At 43.0% G+C, this 20,552-nt stretch overlaps 1 protein-coding gene across 1 annotated transcript in view; it reads left to right on the forward strand.

Annotated features, from left to right (window-relative positions):
- The window catches only part of slc16a10 (solute carrier family 16 member 10), a 127,995-nt gene that overhangs the window by 80,226 nt on the left and 27,217 nt on the right, over positions 1 to 20,552 (forward strand). The window lies entirely within an intron of this gene.

Raw genomic sequence — 20,552 nt, forward strand, 5'->3', positions numbered from 1 at the left:
AAAAAAAGTGAGAAAAGAAAATAAGTAAATAAATAATTAGATACATATTCAAAATACATTTGTATCAAGTCATAACAAAACCCGTATTTATACGGGATTCTTCCTCCCGGGAGCTCCCAAACCAGCCAGAACCTTCCCTGCGGCTAAGCAAAGGCCCTGAACAGTGCGGCCGAAATATCTGTGTCAACGTCGATCAAACATGGCTGCCATGGTTCTGTAAAATAATTGCGTTTTTTAGTGCACCATATTCAAAGGGTGATATATTCCATGACTATTCGATGCCAGTTTGAAAGTCCTGGGGGACCTTTGGATACCCAATTAACTAAGGTGTTTATCCTTGCACAAAAACAAAGGATGGTGAATAATTTCCTCCTGTATGCATCCAGAGAGGAGAGATTTGGGGAGCCCAAAAGTAGAGACACTGGGTCCAACCCGATCTCTGTACCCAAACTTTTTGCCAGAGGTATCTCCTGTTTGAGAGATCTGTTCGATGGGCAGGTCGTGATGTCCTTCGAACAGCTGCATCAGAAGTTTGGACTGCCTAGCAGGACCTTTATCGATGTCCCAATATCTGCGGATCTTATGACATGTCCACAGACAATGCGTGGGTACCAATTTCTATTTTACATTCAGGGCACATTGGGGATGCTCCTGCCTTGAACTTTGCAAGTTGCCCTGGTGCCACGTGAGCCCTATGAAGTATCTTCAATTGAATAGCCTGAGTTCTATTATAGATAGAGATCTTCCTGGCATTTTCCCAGACATCCTCCATATCTCTAAGGAGATTTCCATCCCCAGTTCTTGACTTCAGGTTTTATATAACCGTTCCATGTCCTTCGATACCTTTATTACATAGTAAGTGGTATAGAGTACTGACCAAGGGCGAACCCATTGGCTGGAGCACTCTCCTTTCCATACCTGATTTATAAGGATTAGTTATCAAATATGGTCTTCTTTTGTATGAAGTCTCGTATTTGAAAATATCAAAACAGGTTCTTGCTAGGCATCCCAAACTTCTGACGCAGCTGTTCGAAGGACACCATGACCTCCCCATTGAACAGATCTCTCAAACAGGAGATACCTCTGGACTCCCAGATTTTGAATACAGCACCAGTCAGTCCTGGTTGAAATCCCAACATTCCCACTATAGGGGAATAAGGGGTGGTTTTCTGTAGATTACTCTTATCCTGTTGCATTATCCTCCAAGCTTTGATTGTAAATATCCTATTGTATTTAATACAATGATCTGTAATAACTCTCATCTCATCCATTAATTGTAGATTGCTAAGGGCACATTTTGCTTGGGAGGCCTCAATATCTAACCAGATTGATTGATAGTGGGTCTCTTGTGACCCACAATCAGCTACATAAGATCAGAGCTCAATTGGTACCTCCTGAAATCCAGAAAATCCAGCCCACCTTGTTACTTGTGGAAGCTGCGGCTTTTCTAATTTAATAAAGGGCCGTCTCTGACTCCAAATAAAGGAGCCAAGCCAACCATCGAGCTTACTCAGCGTCTGTCTCGGCAGCATCAAGGGGAGCATTCTCATAGGGTATAAAAGGCGTGGTAGAATATTCATTTTAACCAAAGCTATTCTACCTAGCCAGGATATTGGGAGATCTTCCCAGCATTTATTTTCTCTAAAGTGTGTATAGTTTGCTTTATATAGCTGACCAAATATCGGAGTAATTAAAATACCTAAGTAAAGAAAATTTGCCAGTGACTACCGAAAGGGGAAACTGGATCCATCCGGAAAATTGGATATGCTGGCAAGACCTTCCGGTGGTATGGTCGCTGATTTCATAGAATTGATTTTGTAACCTAAGAACACAGCAAATAAGTTAACCACTTGAATTAAGTGGGGCACAGATATCAATGGATCATTTAAGAAAAGGAGGACTTCATTCGCATAGTGATTTTGTGCTTACCCGATCCAATCTCCGGAGCTGTTATATTAGGATCAGCTCATATGGCTTCTGCCAGCGGCTCAATCATTTGCGTAAGTAATAGTGGTGAGAGAGGGCATCCCAGATGACAACCTCTGCCAACACTAAAGCTATCCAAACTTACACCATTGATAATCACTGCTGCTTTGTGATCATTATATAATACTGTAACCTATTTAGTAAAGATCTCTCCAGCAGCAAACCATTCCAACTTATGAAAGAGATATGGCCATTCTACCTGATTGAATGTCTTCTCTGCACTGAGACGACTAATCCCAGTATCGCTCCCTGTTGGCAGGCTTGTACCATATTTAAGACTTTTCTAATGTTATTAGTTGATCTGTGACCCTTTATAAGCCCCTTAGCGTGTTTTGAGAAGATTTGTAGCTCAGGTTGAGGTTTTGGATGTAGGTTTGGTTGCTGACTGGAAAGGTTCATTTCCAGACGTTTCGTTACCCTGCTAGGTCACATCTTCAATAGACCTCATGGGAAGTAATGCTGAAAATTCCTGCTTTCTATTTATATGTTTGGGTTGGTGATGTTATTTCCTGTGGTGAAATCACTTCCTGTTCCTTTTTCTCCGGGATGGTGGATGGGGTCTAACTTGATGTGTTTGTTGATAGAGTAACGAGCTCAGAGATCAGGCTCGCCTCTGCAGCTAAGGCCCCTGGGGTGGCCACAGACGTCCATATTGCTTGGGAGATGGTGGTGGTGGTGGTGAGCAATCCCTGCCTGTTGTGAACTACGTGAACCTTGGCCTTTTGGTCATTTTAAAAAGCATCAAACTGCTAAAGTTTGATGCAGAATGACCAAAGCCGCTGGGGGAAAAAAAATTAAATTCATTTAGCAGGTGAGGTGAGGATGGGTACCCTGCATCGCCTGGGTCTTGGGCAGAGCTCTACAGACTCAGACCTACTGGGTCGCTGCCATCTTGGATTTCCCCCCATAAGCTGCTTTAATGACACATAGCCTTACCATATGGTGTTATTTGTGAATTTTAAGTGTCTCTTGTGTTACTAGTAACTTAAGGTAATGGAATTGTGAAAATATTGCCATTTGCTGAATAATTCTATCGTCGGGTGCTATTACTACTGAGTATTGCAAACGACTAATGGCAGAATGAAATCAAGTCCTGAACAGATAAAAGTGCAGATGTCAAATATTGTTCTTCAAAATCTGAAATCCAGTGTCAACCACAGCAGATTTAACAAACTTACCTAATCTCAGCTATCAACACGAGGCCATTCAGCCTATCTGTCCTGTACTAACTGAAAAGGAATCATCTGACTAACCCCCCATTTCTTGGTGAGAGTTTCTACCCACCAGACAGTGACCCAACCGGGTTACGAATTAAGACCAAAGTTGGGTGGAGACCACAAAGTTTAGATTATTCCCTGACCCGCACACCAGACTCAAAGGGGAAAATGTGCCCCAGATATTTTTAGTTTTTGTTTCGGAGGTTTTGGGTGGGAGCAGGGAACTTTGATGGGAATCATGTCAGAGACAAACAAACACTGCAAAAAGTACACGAGCAGGAGGTTGGCAGAACACAGCAAGCCAGGCAGTATCAGGAGGTGAAGTCAAAGTTTCAGGCGTAACTCCTCTTCAGGACTGGGTGTAAGGGAAGCTGCAGATAGAGTGGGTGGTGGAGGGTTTTGGGTAGGGAGAGGTGCAGGGTGGTGAGGTAGTGATAGATGAACACAGGTAGAGGATACGATCTGGTTGGTTGATGGGAGGAATGAATCCGATTGGTAGCTGGAAGGAAGGGTCAATCAAAGGAATGGAAGTGGGGGTTTGGAGGGTGATGTGGCGTGGTGTGGTGTAGTAGGGACTGGAAGGGGAGTTGGGGGATGAGAAGGGAGGTTATTTGAAATTGGGGAACTCAGTGTTGAGTCCCCCAGGTGGTAGTCTGCCCGGCGGGAAGTGAAATGTTGTTTGTCCAATTTGTGGTGCAGTTTGTTCTGGTAAAGGAGAAGGCTGAGGATGGCCTTGTCAGAAAAGGAGTGTGAAGGGGAATTAATTTGGATGGTGACTGGGAGGTCAGGCCGGCTGAGATGCTCGGTAAAGCGTGCCCAGAGTTTGTTTGGTCTCACCGTAGAGTGCATGTACAAGATAACAAGCTTGAAGACCTGTCTCCATGCAGCAGCACTTTGATTATTGTTACATTCATTACTTTGACAAAGGCCTCCCACCCTCATCCTTGTTTTTTCCTTCCCTCTCTCCCCCTCCCCCACCACCACCCTCTCCCTTTCCCCCTCTCTCCCCTTCACGCGCACTCTCCCCACGTCAATGCCAATACTGTCTCCTGTCTTCTTCCACTTCCATGATCCATATATACTTTCCATACCTGTCTCCCCCATCTCCCTTTGTAGCTCCTACATCAATGTATGCTATCCCATGCCCTTTGGCCTTGTACCTATCATGCAAACTCTCCCAGAATCCATCATGGGTAGAATTTGGGACTCAAACTAAGATTAAACAAACTTGACCAAGACAGTTCTGCAGTTTTCTGCAAATTTCAAATGGCTGTGTACTACTGAAGATGTGTAGAGGTGGCCATGCCTCTAGTCAAGCTGTTCTAGCACAGTTAGAACACAGACATCAACCTGACCAAAGTGAAGAAACATCCAGATAAATCCTGTGCACAAAAACAGGACAAATCCAACCTGATCAATTACTGTACATAAATCTACTCTCGGTCATCAGTAAAGTGGTGGAAGGTGTCATCGACAGTGCTATCAAACAGCACTTGCTCAGCAATAAGCCGCTTAGCGACACCTAGTTTGGGTTTCACCAGGGCCACTCAGCTCCTGACCTCATACACACTTGGCTCAAACATGGACAAAAGAACTGAATTCCAGAGGGGAGGTGAGGGAGATGGCCTTTGACATCAAGGCTGCATTTGATGAGTGTGGCATCAAGGTGCCCTGACAAAACTGGAATCAATGAGAATCACTGGGAAAATGATTTGAATCATATCTGGCACAAAGTAAAATTGGTGTGGATGTTGGAGGTCAGTCTTCTCAGCTCCAGGCCACCTCTCCAGGAGTTCCTCAGGGATATGTCCTGTGCCTAACCATCTTCAGCTGCTTCATCAATAACCTTCCATCCATCAAAAGATTTAGAATGGGGATGTTTGGTGATCATTTCACAATGTTCAGCACCATTCACGACTTCTCAAATACTGAAGCACTCTGTATCCTAACCATGATGGAGCTGCATGGTGGATCCACTCGTGGTGTGACAGAGGCAGGAGAAATGCAGGAGGTGAGAGCTGTTGAGTGGACATGATTCTTGCAGCAGACTTGCACTGAGTCTGTAAGGGGTGTGTGCAGCGCCCAAGTTAGAATGAGTGGTTACTCTGTCGATGTGAAGCAGCAGAGAGAGAAGGCATTGCTCCTTGTAGAGTTCAGATCATTCACCCCCTGGTCTGGGCATCACTTTTGTGAACTGAGCCAGGCTGCGATCTCCGTCCAGGCTGCCTGCGTTTGGTACCACTGCCTCCTTTGCTGATCAGCAGGAAAAGGCATTGCCCTCGTTTTGCTTGATCTTCACATGAACCTATCTGGACCCCTGTTGGCAAAGCTAGGAACTAACTTGCTTTCCAAGGCTATTTACTTCAGGATGCAAGTACAGGACTACAGTGCGAAGGGCAGTTCCTGACTTGCAGCCTCTGGTGTGTTGTGGAAGTTGAGTTCCAAGATGGTGCCATTGGCAGGAATGTCACCAAGTCCTGGGAAAGGTGAGGATTTTCTGCCATAGTTACACAAAGCAGGCTCTGCAGAGGTTGGTTTGCTAGAGGACGCACCATGAATCTCTCTGGGGGTGAAAAAGCACTTCCCAAAACAATAGGAAGACTCAGCTCATTGAGCAAGAACACATCTACCTGTTTAATGTGTTCATGTCCATGTGCTCATCAAAGCCATCTAGACAGAATGTAGCCGAGTGTAGTCTCAAGGAGGACGAGAGAATTGGGAGCTCCGTAGAAATGAAGGTGCAAATGATGAGTTGCAAATAACATAGTCACTGCTCATTACAGAGATTAGGAATTTGCTGTTTAAAAGCCCAAGGGAAAATCTGAAATATGTTTTCCTGACATCAGGAATTTGATTTTTTTTTTCTTTATTCTCATTTTTTAAATAGGTTCGCCATTCTCCCCTTTGCCAGTTTGACTCCAAGCACTGGAAGATTCCTCTAGTTGTAACTTTAAGACAGAGTCTGGTGTGTCTGTGATTACCATGCACAGCCATATTTAATATTAAAATAATAAACAATGTTACTAACACGCGGTGTCTACCAATATCCTCTGTTTTCAGGGAGAGGTCACCATTGGGGGTTTGGAGTGTTTTATTTTCCCCTCTGATTTTATTTTAATTTAATCCCTACCCACCTTCGCTTTTTGTTTGATTGTTTCGACATGGCCTTTTGAGAGGGGCACTGCTTGTTGCTGTCCGCTTGGCTGTTTCCTTCCTTCCTGGTGGTGGGCTAGGAATAAAGTTCTCTGCACTTCTAGTACATAAAACAATGCAGCGCAGAACAGGCCCTTTGGCCCTTGATGTTGCGCCGTCCTGTGAACTAATCTAAGCTCATCCCCCTACGGTACCCATCATCATTCATGTGCTTATCCAAGGACTGTTTAAATCTCCCTAATGTGGCTGAGTTAACTACATTGGCAGGCAGGACATTCCACACCCTAGTCATTTGGTTTTTCAGTGTGTCCTACACATTTACGACATGGCAAAAAATATAGCCAGGAGATTTGAATCTCCTCAGGTGAGGACTTGAGTGTAAATCTGAGGACAGCTCGACTTCACCTTCCCTTCTTGATCTGAAACTCAGTGTGATATTAAACCACACAATAAATGATTTTGCATAGTCATAGAGATGTACAGCATGAAAACAGACCCTTCGCTGCAACCCGTCCAGGCTGACCAGATATCCCAACCCAATCTAGTCCCACCTGCCAGCACCCGGCCCATATCCCTCCAAATCCTTCCTATTCATATACTCATCCAGATGCGTTTTTAAATGTTGCAATTGTACCAGCCTCCGCCACATCCTCTGGCAGCTCATTTCATACACGTACCACCCTCTGCATGAAAACGTTGCCCTTTAGGTCCCTTTTATATCTTTTGCCTCTCACCCTAAACCTATGCCCTTTAGTTCTGGACTCCCTGACTCCAGGGATAAGACTTTGTCTATTTATCTTATCCATGCCCCTCATAATTTTGTAAACCCCTATAAGGTCACCCCTCGGCCTCTGACACTCCAGGGAAAACAGCCCCAGCCTGTTCAGCCTTTCCCTATAACTCAAATCCTCCAACCCTGGCAACATCCTTGTTAAATCTTTTCTGAACCCTTTCAAGTTTTATAACCATCTTTCTGATAGGAAGGAGTCCATAATTGCACGCAATATTCCAGCAGTGGCCTAACCAATGTCCTGTACAGCCACAACATGACCTCCCAACTCCTGTACTCAATACTCTGACCAATAAAGGAAAGCATACCAAACGCCACCTTCACTATCTTATCTACCTGCGACTCCACTTTCAAGGAGCTATGAACCTGCACTCCAAGGTCTCTTTGTTCAGCAACACTCCCTAGGACGTTACCATTAAGTGTTTATGTCCTTCTAAGTTTTTTTGCTTTCCAAAAATGTAGCGCCTCTCATTTATCTAAATTAAAATCTATCTGCCACTCCTCAGCCCATTGGCCCATCTGAACAAGATCCTGTTGTAATCTGAGGTAACCTTCTTCACTGTCCACTACACCTCCAATTTTGGTTTCAGCTGCAAACTTACTAATTATACCTCTAATGCTCACATCCAAATCACTTATATAAATGACGAAAAGTAGAGGACCTGGCACTGATTCTTGTGGCACTCCACTGGTCACAGGCCTCCAGTCTGAAAAACCGTGTTTTTAAAATCTTCTCTCTATCCTCCTTGTTTATTGCGTCGAGCGATGCTTGTTTTCAATACTTAGCACATTTTAGAATTTTTATCTGTTCTATACTTGGAACAATTGCACTGCCCATCAGAGTTCAGCTGATGTTGAGTGTGAGACTGGGTTTCCTCATGCATTTGGCTGCTTTTCAGAACGTGGTCTCAGTTTCAACTTTGGTGACTGAGCATCTGTTTTAGCAGCTGTTTCCTGTCCTGCCCTTCCCAGCCAGACAGCTGCTGTGAACTGTTAATGGTACATTTTCAGTACTGCCTTGTGCGTGGTCATTTAACGATCATTTTTAACACAGCCATATGCATCTTTGTGAGAAGTTTACAAGGAATTCTTACCCTCGTAAGGCAGTCTGACTGCTTGCTAAAACAATACAATACTGACAATGGACAATACTGACTTTGTCAGAAATTCGGAATATGGAGCCGGTCCCACATTGTGTGATGGACTCTCACACAGACAAGTATTTATTTTGTGCAAAGATCAATGTCCCAAAGCCAAACCTTTTACAAAAGTGCTGCTCTTTGGTAATAGTGCATACATCAGAGGAGTTTGGGATGACTTGTTTGCTCCATTCTGGCTTGCATTTTTTACTCTCGATAAACTGCTTTAAATAAATGCTGAACTTGAGAGGAATTCCAGTGGGTTTAGAGGGTTATGCCCAAATGCTGGCAAATGGGACCAGATTAATTTATGATTATCTAGTAAGGACGAGTTGGGGCAAAGGGTCTGTTTCCCTCCTGTGCAACTCTGACTCTGACCCCTGTTCAAATCCTGCCAAGGCAGATGGTGAAATTTGAATTCATAAAAAAGAAATCTGGAATTAAATGTCTAATGATGACCTTGAAACTGTTGTAATTGTTGGGAAAAAACCCATCTGATTCAATAATGACCTTTTCCAGAAGGAAACTGCAGTCCTTTCCTAGTCTGGTTTACATGTGACTCCAAACCCCCAGCAATATGGTTGACTCTTGACTGCCCTTCTGCACAATTGAGAATGGGTTATAAACACTGGCCCACCCTGTGAGGCCAATATCTTGTGAATTGATCCCAAAAAAAAGTGGAGCAGCTTGTGCAGCCTTTATTAATGGAATGTAGAATGCATCAGGGATATAGACCCCAAAGCAGAAAGCAATTTGTTAACATGAGTTAAGTTAATCCTCAAATGACACAGCCAACATTTAAACTGTAAGAGGGTAAATAAGATGAAAATTGAACAGAATTTTAGAAAAAGGAAATTCCTGACTGGTTATATTCTTCCCTTTCTCCCAGCCTCACTGAGTGATGAGGAAGATCAGATGGAGGAGACTCCACAAATATTCCCATCCTCCAATGACAGAGGGCGGCCCAGCACATCAGAGCAGAAGATATGACAGGACCATATTTACAGCAATCTTTTAGTCACAAGGGCAAAGTGGATAATCCATTTCAGCCCCTCCTAGAAGGGGCCCCTCATCACAAAGATGCAATCTTGAACCAATTTGATTCATTTCGCGTCATGTTGGCTCAAGACAGTAGACTGCAAAGATTAAGGGCCCTGACAACATTTTTAAAAAAAAATTCAATCATTGGATGTAGGCATCTTTGGCCCACCCCTGTAGGCATTTAAGAGTCAACCACATCACTGTGGGGCTGTAGGCCAGACTTGGTAAAGTTGACAATTTCCTTCCCGAAAGGGGCATTAGTGAACCAGATGGGTTTTTCTGACAATGGTTTCCTTGGTCATCATTAGACCCTTAAATTAAAATTCCACTATCTGCCATGGCAGGATTTGAACCCAGGTTCCCCAGAACCTTGGCTGAGTTTCTGGCTTGATTGTCTGGTGATAGTACCACTAGGTCACTGGCTCCATCATATGGCAATAGTATTGAAGATATGTCACACCCCTAGCCAAGTTCTTCAATTACAGTTACAACATTATCATCTACCCAGCAACGAGGAAGGTTTCCTAGATATATTCTGCACACAAAGAGCTGGAAAAACCCAACTCGCTCAATTACCACCCCATCAATCTTCTCTCGAGCAGCAGTAAAGTGATGAAAGAGGTCATCAAAGCTGCTACCAATAAATAGCAATAAACTTGCATCCAGTTTGGGTTCTGCCAGGACCACTCCGCTCCTGACCTCATCACAGCCTTGGTTCAAACATGGATGAAACAGCTGAATTCCACAGGTAAGGTGAGAGTGGCCACATTTGGCAATGCAATATCAAGGAGTCCTGGTAAAACGGAATCTGTGGGATCAAGGGAAAACCTCTGGTGGTTGGAGTCATATCTGACACATAGGAAAATGATTGTGGTGTTTGGAGATCCGTCTTCTCCACACCACTGCACCTCTGCAGGCGTTCTTCAGGATAGTGTCATCAACCCAACCATCTTCAGCTGCTTCATCAGTAACCTTCCTTCCATTACATGGTCAGAAGTGGAGATGTTCACCAATGATTGTTTGCACAGTATTCAGCTCCATTTGCAAGTCCTCAGCTACTGAAGCAGTCGATGTTCAAATGCAGCAAGACCTTGGTGATATCATGGTTTAGACTGATAATTGCTGAAAATGTGTTGCAGGAAAAGTGCAGCAGGTCAGTTAGCATCCAAGGAGCAGGAGAATCGAGCATGAGCCCTTCACGAATGAGGAAAGTGTGCCCAGCAGGCTAAGATAAAAGATAGGGAGGAGGAACTTGGGGTAGGGGCGATGGAGATGCGATAGGTGGAAGAAGGTCATGGTTAGGGCGATAGGCCGGGGTGGGGGCGGAGAGGTCAGGAAGAAGATTGCAGGTTAGGAAGGTGGTGCTGAGTTCGAGGGTTGGGACTGAGACAAGGTGGGGGGAGGAGAAATGGGGAAACTGGAGAAATCTGAGTTCATCCCTTGTGGTTGGAGGGTTCCTAAGCAGAAGCTGAGGCGCTCTTCCTCCAGCCGTCGTGTTGCTATGGTCTGGCGATGGAGGAGTCCAAGGACCTGCATGTCCTTGGTAGAGTGGGAGGAGGAGTTGAAGTGTTGAGCCACGGGGTGGTTGGGTTGGTTGGTCCGGGTGTCCCAGAGGTGTTCTCTGAAACGTTCCGCAAGTAGGCGGCCTGTCTCCCAATATAGAGGAGACAGTATGGTGTGTAAATGATGTGTATGGAGGTGCAGGTGAATTTGTGGCGGATATGGAATTATCCCTTGGGGCCTTGGAGGGAAGTAAGGGGGGGAGGTGTGGGCGCAAGTTTCGCATTTCTTGCGGTTGCAGGGGAAGGTGCCGGGAGTGGAGGTTGGGTTGGTGGATGGGGGCGGGGGGGGGGGAACACTGATGAGGGAGTGATCTTTTCAGAACGCAAATTGGTAAGTATCATTCACACCACACAAATGCAAAGCAATGGCTATCTTGAGCAAGAGAATCTCATTGTCACCCCTTGACATTCAGTATTGAGTTTCCCCCACTATCCACGTTCTGGGTGAGAGGGTAACCATTGGCCAGAAACTGAACTGGACTAGCCATTATAAGTTCAGTGGCTACTAGAGTATTTCAGGATTCCTGCAGTAAGTTACCAGCCTCCTGATTGCCAAAACTCTGTCTGCCCAAGTCAGGAGTGTGATGGAATACCCTCCTCTTGCCTGGATGAGTATAGCTCCAACACATAAGAAACTGACACCACGCAGGAGTGAGCAAGCAGCTTGATTGACACTACATTCGTAGAGATCCACTCCCTCCATCACTGACACCTTTCCATTGATTGCCATTTTGCTGTGGTGGAGGGTTCACCCACAACCAGCTCCGCTGGGCCAGCATTGTGCTTAGGATCCAAATCAAATCCCCTTCATTCTGATCAAAGAAGGCACATGAATGAGAGGAGGAGGACAAAGGGGATGTTTCAAAGACTCCCTGAGGCTTCCCTCAGGAAATGCAACACCCATATCAATAGACGGGAGACCCTCATTCAGGAGAAACTGACTTAAAGGAAGGTCCTGTGTGAAAGGATACAGTTGCTTCAGAGCTTGAGAGGAAGTGTGGAAAACAAATGCTTATGATTTCACTCTCCTGGAATCCTCTGTCAAGTGTGTGGTGGGAGATCCTGTTCTGGGATTGGCCTCATTGGGCATGCATTCAGTGGGTCTTTGTGTGGCCAGTGACCCAGAATTTCTGAGGTGGACAATCCGCCATATTGGTGGGTCATTGTTGATCCTAACAGCAGGTATACCGCAGAAACTCCCCAAAGCTCATTTTTAAACAGTACATTCCAAACCCATAACTGCTACCATCTAGAAGGACAAGGGTAGCAGATACAAAGGAATGTCACCGCTTGCAAGTTTCCCTCCACTGACCATCCTGACTTGAAAATATATTACTGTACTTTTTATGTCACTGGGTTAAATATTCTGGAACTTTCTGCATTATAGCATCATGGGCTACCTACACCCAATGGACTACATCAGTCCAAGAAAGCAACTTGTCACCGCCACCTCCAGGGTAGATAGGCATGGACAATAAATGCTCAGCTAGTATTGCTGAATGAGCCCACCGTGTACCAGAAATGCAGAATAGGACCCTTCCTAAATGCAGAAGGAGGTAGCAACTTACAATCTGTTCCGTTTACATGGAAGGACAAAAACAGAACAACCTGCCTTCACTGTTTTAACCAGAGCCAGTGCAGGTCTCGTCACTGAGGCACGCTTCACATTTGTTGCTAACAATAGACTTTATCTGATATTCTCTCCAATTAATTTAAAGCCCTCTCAGCAGGTTATGCCTGTTGTTCCAATGAGGAAGTGCTGCCTCCTCCTTGCACTCCTGCTTCTGAATCAGCATGATGGTTATTATTGCAGCAAAGAGAGACTTTTTTATTTGGAAGTTCCAAGAGGTCTGCATTTTGGCTGGCTTATGTAGAATAAAACCTGCTTCTTCAGTATAATAAATGGCACTGGATCGTAAAAGTATCCAAGCGTGACATTAACCAGTTAACATTCATGTACTTTGTGTTTCTCACAATTGTTCAAATTGTGTGTTTTTTTTTTAAATGCTCCTGGTGCACTCAGTTAGTTTTGCTGGAATTTGAATTCAATAAACAAAAGTCTGGAATTAAGAGTCTAATGATGACCATGAATCCAATGGATTGTCAGGAAAAACAATCTGGTTCACTAATGCCTTTTAGGTGGGGAAACAGCTGTCCTAACCTGGTCTGGCCTACATGTGACTCCAGACACACACTCAATGTGGTTGACTCTTTGGGAGATTAGCGATGGGCCATAAATGCTGGCCTAACCAGTGATGCTGTCATTCTGTACAGACTATTAAGGTTGTTTCTCCGTTCAATGAGATCCATGGTTGATTTGATAACCCTTAACTCCACTTTCTTGCCTTTTTCCTTGTAGGCCTTGATTCCCTTACTGATTAAATTTCTGTCTATCTCCACCTTGAGTATGCTTATTTAACCAGCTCAGCAGCCCTCTGTGGTAAAGAATTCCACAGGGAGAATAGATTCCTCCTCATCTCTGTCTTAAATGGGTGACTTCTTATTTTGAGGTAATGACCACCAGTCAGACTCTCCCACAAAGGGAAACAACCTCTCTGTATCGACTCTGTCAAGATCCTTAAGAGTCTTAAGTTTCAATAAGGTCGCCTTTCATTCTTCTTAACGCTAATTAATACAAGCTTAACCTTCTCAAGCTCTCCTCATAAGAAGATCGCTCTCTACTCAAGATAAATCTAGTGAACTTCTCTGGACTGCTTCCAAAGTCAGTATATTTATCTTTAGGTAAGGGGCCCAAAATGGTTAGTGTTATTCTAGATGTGGTCTGACTGGTGCCTTGTATAGTTTTAGCAAGATTTCCCTACTTGTTCATTTGCATTGAAATCATCAGGAAAAGAATGCTTCATGTTACATCTTAACTTCAACTGTTGGTATGAAAACCCACTGACCAATGATGTGGATTGTTTGGTGGGATCATGGTTATCGCCCTTTTGGCACCACTCTGCAGATTACTGCAGTGCTGTTTGGTTAGGGTGCCTGATCAACTGATGGAAGGTGAACTCCAGCTAACTGCATCATTATTGTTACCCGGTAAAATCTCCTGTTCAGCTATAGCCTCCAAATAGTGCCCTATTTACTGCTAGTTGTCATTGCCACGGAGTCTGACTTGAGGACTCTCATCGGTGTGTCACTGGGTCATGGCAAATGCTGCTACTTCACTGGAGGTTTGATTTTTGTCATTATACCTTGGATTCCTGTGCCAGGAAAACAATACATATGACTGGATGAAAATTAAAAACGCAGCCTACTTTCATCTATCCTTTACTTGGATGTGCGGTGAGGATATGACTTATGATCATTCGTTGATTACAATTAGCACAAGGAAAAGGTAGTATGGTGCTGTATCATTGGGCAATTCATCTGAAACAAGAGTTCCAAGCCCCTGAGCAGTTTGGGAACTGGAACCTTGTTTAGAAAAATTCACAAAATGACAAATAATCTGGTGACAGTAAAGGTTGTTGTATTGTTGTGTTTGAATAAAAAAGAATCTGAACATTCATTCATGTCCTTTTAGAAAAGGAAACCCACTGTTATTACCTGGGTTGGTCTGCGTGCTTTGAAATCCTAAGGATCTGCATTAAAGCTTGCTAAACATATTTTTTTAAGTGTGCTGTGTAAATCATTTTGTTCCATGTTTGTAAAGTTTCTACATTGAGCAATATGCCAGCCACGTGAACCTAATTGAGTATCCAGATGTAACTTAATTGCAGTTCTAGTTAAGTAAGATAAATTCAGTAATGGTTGCTGTTGATCAATACTTATCGTCACGCACTGTTTGCAGGTGTGCTTTCAACATATTTGATTAAGAAGAAAAGGAAGTTTTTTTTGTTCTTTGTGCTTTATCTCCTTAGTTTTATGATTTAATAGTGAGGTGGGTGAAAAGTCAAATCTTCTGCAAGCTGAAAAAACCAACAACCTTGCATGGTGAGGGGAGCCTTGCATTGAATGAGCTGGCCACAATTAGAATAATAGCTGCAAATAGCAGAAGCTGCAACATGTCAATGCTTCTCAAAGGCTAAAGCAGCATACATTCTACCTTGTGAGCACAAAGCAAGGGGAGGGTCTTATGGTATAGATACTTGTGAATCAACCTGGTCAGATATTTCCAAGATACCACTGGAGAAGCTGGGGCTGGAACCCGGGACTTCTGGCCCAGAAGCAGGGATACTACATTACCACCAAAGTCTCGAGATGTGGTTAATTGAATAATAGCTGATTGGTACAAGTTGCATGTTATTACATTCAAGAGACCAGTGTGAATAGGTCTGCACTCCACAAGATCTTCTGTCTTGCCCTTACCCAAATCGGTATGATACTGTCGGTTTGGGTGAAGCTGAATTCAGTCTCCAAACTTCGATAACAACAGATTTGACACCTCTCACCGCAGCAATGTATATTCTTGGTGACCATTTTGATGGGTTGAAAGTTCCAACTCCACTTCTAGCCACATATTGGAAGCTGCAGCAAATGATGCAGCATCTGATTGATGCATTCCTGAATTCCAAATTTCGGTGAAAGAGAATGAAAGTTAAATCATACACCTGAATACTATTAGGTAATTGAGTGAAGAAATGTTGATGATTGATTTTTTTTCTACCCAAAGTGAGTGCATGTGACTGAGATGATGCCAGCAAAGACAATGATTTTTATTGGCTTTCCAGTGACACCTTTTGGTTTCTGTAAAGATTTGCAATTCAGATCTAGTGGGCAATCTTTTGAGTCAGCAGAGAGTTAATCTGGATTGCAAGGACCAAACTTGGAAATTTCTGCTCATTTATCAATTTGGTAAAATTGATTATTGCTTTATATTTTCTTTACTTGTCTGTGTTCTGTCGGCTGCTGGGTCGGTCTCATTGCAGGGCTTTACAGACCATGAGCTGGAACCAGTGCAGATTAATACAAAATAAAAGTGTTCATTGATCATTAGTGACTCCTGCTTTAAGTGAATCTATGTACTTCCTTTCCATCATAGGAATAATGCTTCAGTTTGTTTCCTGACATAGTACTCAGCATTTGATACAGGAAACATTCAGTTTGCCACTCCCGTTCAAGAAACAACTCCTTTGAGGATGGAAAGCAATACTTTTCATGAATGGTTTTGTGAGAGATTGATTGTGTTTAAAGGATCAATTAGGTATTTTTCATTTTCTTGTCCAAAAGTATTGGCAAAGCTGAAATACTGTTCTTTACAATCCAATCCAGTTAAAGCAAGAAATAGACCAACAATCAGCCTATCTTTGCAGTGTCAATTGTAAAATGGCAGGTTTAAGGTTTGTATTCTTTGGGACATTATTTGATGCCAAGGTATAGTTTATAATTTGTTTTTTGATTGATCATGGGATGTGAGCACTGCTGGCAAGGCCACTGTTATTTGCCCATCTCTCCTTGGTCTTTAGACGGTTGTAACGGTGAGTGGTCTTGCTGAACCGTTGCTCTGCTTGTGGTTTGGACACACCTACAGTGCTGTTATGGAGTGAGTTCCAGAATCTTGACCCATTGACAATGAAGGACTGATGATACAGTTCCAAGTCAGGATGTTGTATGAGTTAGAACTTCCCCCTTCCCCTAGGTGTTCCCCTATATGTGCCCCATATATGTTGCCCTAATGCCCAATATTTGACATAAGATCAAATTCCTTTGTATTTTTAGGCAATAGAAGACACAGATTTAGAGTCTTCATTGAAATGAAATTTATTCCAAATTTTTGAAACATAAGTGGGGCTACATAACTAAGACTAATCTCAGGATTAAATTTTGTAAAGTGGTAGGAATTGATAGTTTTTTACTAACGATTAATGACCAACAGTTAGAATGACAAGGACGTATGATTAGAGTGTGTGATTTCTGAAAATATGTTGACTTGCTGAATACAAATTGTTGGGCATTACCTCAGTAAACAGCACCAATATGTTGTTATATTGTGTGGTCTTTCTGAAAAACTTGTTGCATTTCTGTAACTGTGCAACAGTTTGATTTAACAACTTTGTTGCAAAAAAAAATCCAACATGTCAATGGAGTAAAATCTAAGCTATTGTCTGCCTGAACCTTTTGTGAGGGAAGGATTAATGGGATAAACTGGTGCTATAAGTGACCGAATATCCCAGAATTCATGGATTTTCGACTTGAGGAGCCAACAAGATTAAAAGTACAACAAACTTCCAATCTAATTGTGAAATAGAGGAAGGGCAAGCACGTGCAATGTAATGTTGTTTATATAGTATGTGGCTATTCTGGTAATCCACAAAAAAGAATGTAGATTTGGCAATGCCTTTTTGCCGGAATGTAGTGAGGATAAGAAAACTTATAGAACTCCCCATGGCATAGACAGTGTACTGTCATGTATACAGTTTCTGGTGATATTTAGTAAATATTCCAATTTGGAGACCCTCAAGAGTGCACTGTTCAAATGAAAATAGCGATATGGTAATTTCTTGTAGATAATTTGTGAATTAAATATAAGTTTTACAATTTTTTTTAAAAAGTAGGCTTCATGGGCACAGCTGAATATCTATTTGCCCTTTATCTACTTTTCCTGGTATTGCTGGTCACATGCACAGTTCCTGATGATGGTGGTCAGGAGCTTGGTCACTAAACCTAAAGTTGCTAAAATAAATTGTCAGCATTTCTAATTACAACCCTCCTTGAAAACTGCAAGCTTAGCTCTGGGATAAGAACTGTATGGCTTGTACTGTCTGCCTGAGTCATCGTGCCCGTATCAATGTTCATGTTGCATTTCACTCTTGCTCAAGCTTGACCCCATCCCGAATGTACTCACGTGGTTGTTTATCTGTCGTCTGCTGCTTGGAAATGATTGTCTGCAATGCTGGGTGATAAATGCATTAGCATCTGTCTTCTGTACTTTTTTTTGTTCAATGTTCTCCACTTCTAATAGTCATAAATTAAGTCAGACCATCTGTGTGAGTATATTAATTAAAGATCAACTAACATCTGATCAGGCTTCTCCAATTTCTCCTGTCCTATCGAATAAAATGGATGAAACTTAAAACCTTGGTCACAGCCACCTCGCCCAAATCTTCAGGACTCTGCCAAAAGCAATTTGGTTTAAAAAACAGAACTTCTGGGACTACTTTAATTTTCAAGCTTTTTAAATTTTCTGCAAGCAGTCTTATTAATTATGAAAACGTTGGTAGTTAAGCAGCTACTCTTTCCACTAATAGTCAAGAAAACAGTCAAATGAAGATTTCACTTTCTGATCCTTTAGGGAAAGTGATTCAGTGAAATCGCTGTGTTGATTATCCATTGGCAGGAATGGGGGAGGCTGGTTGGGGGCAGGTGGTCACATGATAAAATCTTCAAGAATACACTTGCCCTGAGTTGGCAACCCTAAAGTAGCTGCCGTTGATGGCATCTTTTTAGTCCAACAGTATCTCAGACTAGCTTTTACTTTTAACAATATCCAAAATAAAGGTGGAAGGTTCAATTTCCAAAGTGCCAACAGTGGCCACTCCTTGGCAATAGGTTGTTAGAACTTTGTCCTTTGTGCACAGTAATTAGGCAGATATTAAACAGAAACCTATCAGAAGAGCTGCCATAAACGCATTAATTATATGCCCTGTGATTGATTTGTTTTACGTTTTACTGTAGCCCACACAACATAGGCCCAAGAATATTTTGCCAACTTGACCCTACTTCACCCAAAATTTACTTGCCAGCATCTCACTTTTTCTATCTCCTTGCTGTTGGTGATCAATTCTCTCTTGTATATTTAAATTATTAATTTGCCGTGGGATGATAAGGGATCTGTGTAAACATGAGTTTCCAGGTACTAACTACTTAGATATACACTGTTGTCACCACCCTCCTTCGCTCATGCATAGAAATGTTAGTCACTTGGACCTAGTCTGCAGGCTGAAGTGAAGTAACATCTCCCTCACTCCCCTCCACCCTCTGCCACCAGGTTAGACTTGAGCATCAGCATTGTGGGAAAGACTCTCTTCACCTCCCAGACTGCATGTCATCATGACTTCGCAACAATAACTTGAAATTTCCTCCAAGTGCTGTTTGTGGGACTTCCACCAGCTGTACATTCAGTTAGGATGGGACAATAAATGCACTTTATCAGTGATTTCCCCAATGTGGGTTCAAGCAGCGCTCTAGGACGTAAGCACTTCAAACCCAGTGTTTTAACCCTGCTTCCTAGGCAATGGATGGTTAAAATACTTAGTGTCCCAACAACTTTTCAAAAGATTATTTTCTTAGTTCCCCTCTCTGAACTGAGCAAGAGGCATACTCACCAGAAACGTAAAATGCAGAAATATTTATAGGAACAGACATAGGACATTTGGCCCTTTTTGAACCTTTCCTACAGTCATTATGACCTTGGATGATCATCCAACTTAATAGCCTATTCCCGCTTTTCCTCCATATCCTTTGATCCCTTTAGCCCCACGTGCTCTACTGTCTTTGAAATCATATAATGCTTTCGTCGTGACTGCTTTCTTGTGTCGGGTGAGCTCTGTCATTGAGACGTGACAGCCATTTTTAACAAGATGGTAGGAGGAACTGACCAGAAGAAACTCTCAATCTGTGAACTTATTTTCTAATTTAAAGTTTCTTGTGGCCAAGACGAGCAGAAAGCTCCATCAGCCCCACAAAGAAGCAACTGATTATTCCTATCTCGGGAGAGTCCTTTCCCAACCAGGGATGATGGTAGTCAAAAAGTGTGGTGCTGGAAAAGCACAACAGGTCAGGCAGCATCCGAGGAGCAGGAGAATTGACGTTTCAGACTTGAGCCCTTCATCAGGAATGCTTATGCCCAAAATGCTTATGCCCAAAATGTCGACTCTCCTGCTCCTCAGATGCTGCCTGACCTACTGTGCTTTTCCATTGCCACACTTTTCGAGTCTCATGTCCAGCATCTTCAGTCCTCCCTTTTCCTAGGGATGCTGGTAAACAATTAAACAACTCCCTGGATGAGGAGGCTTCACAAATATCTGCATCCCCAGTATGGTGGGGCACATCTGTACAAAAGATGAGACTGAAGCACTCTCTACAATCTTCAGTGGGACTAGATTGGGTTGGGATATCTGGTTGGCATGGACGGGTTGGACCAAAGGGTCTGTTTCCATGCTGTACATCTCTATGATTCTATGACATGACCGAGCTCTCGCAAAACTGGAGTGAATGGCAATCGGGGGAATTGGAAGCCTATGAATAAGCAGGGAGTAGAGTGTATAGACAGTGTAGAGGCAAAAAGATTTTAGTTTAGAAAGGCATCATGTATCTTTGAAAACTTGGTAGGCCTGTTCCTGTGCTGGACTATTCTTTATTCTTTATACCTGGCACAACAGAAAATAACTCTAGTTATTGGAAGTCCGTCATCTCAGCTCTTTCCACATCTGACTACAAGGCCTCAAAGGATCTTTCCATATCCGACTCAGTGCCTATCTTAGTTCCTCAGAATAGTGTCCTTGGCCCAAATGTCTTCAGCTGCTTCATCAATGACCTTCCCTTCATTAGAAGGCCCATACTTGCAATCGTTGCACAATGTCCAGCACCATTCATGACCCCTCAGACACTGAAACAGTCCGTATCCAAATGTAACCAGACTTGGATAATATTCAAGCTTGGGCTGACGTGTGCAGTTACCATTTGTGTCACACAAGTGCGTGATAATGACCATCTC

Source organism: Hemiscyllium ocellatum, chromosome 3, assembly GCF_020745735.1.
Source record: "Hemiscyllium ocellatum isolate sHemOce1 chromosome 3, sHemOce1.pat.X.cur, whole genome shotgun sequence".
In the NCBI taxonomy this organism is placed as follows: domain Eukaryota; kingdom Metazoa; phylum Chordata; class Chondrichthyes; order Orectolobiformes; family Hemiscylliidae; genus Hemiscyllium; species Hemiscyllium ocellatum.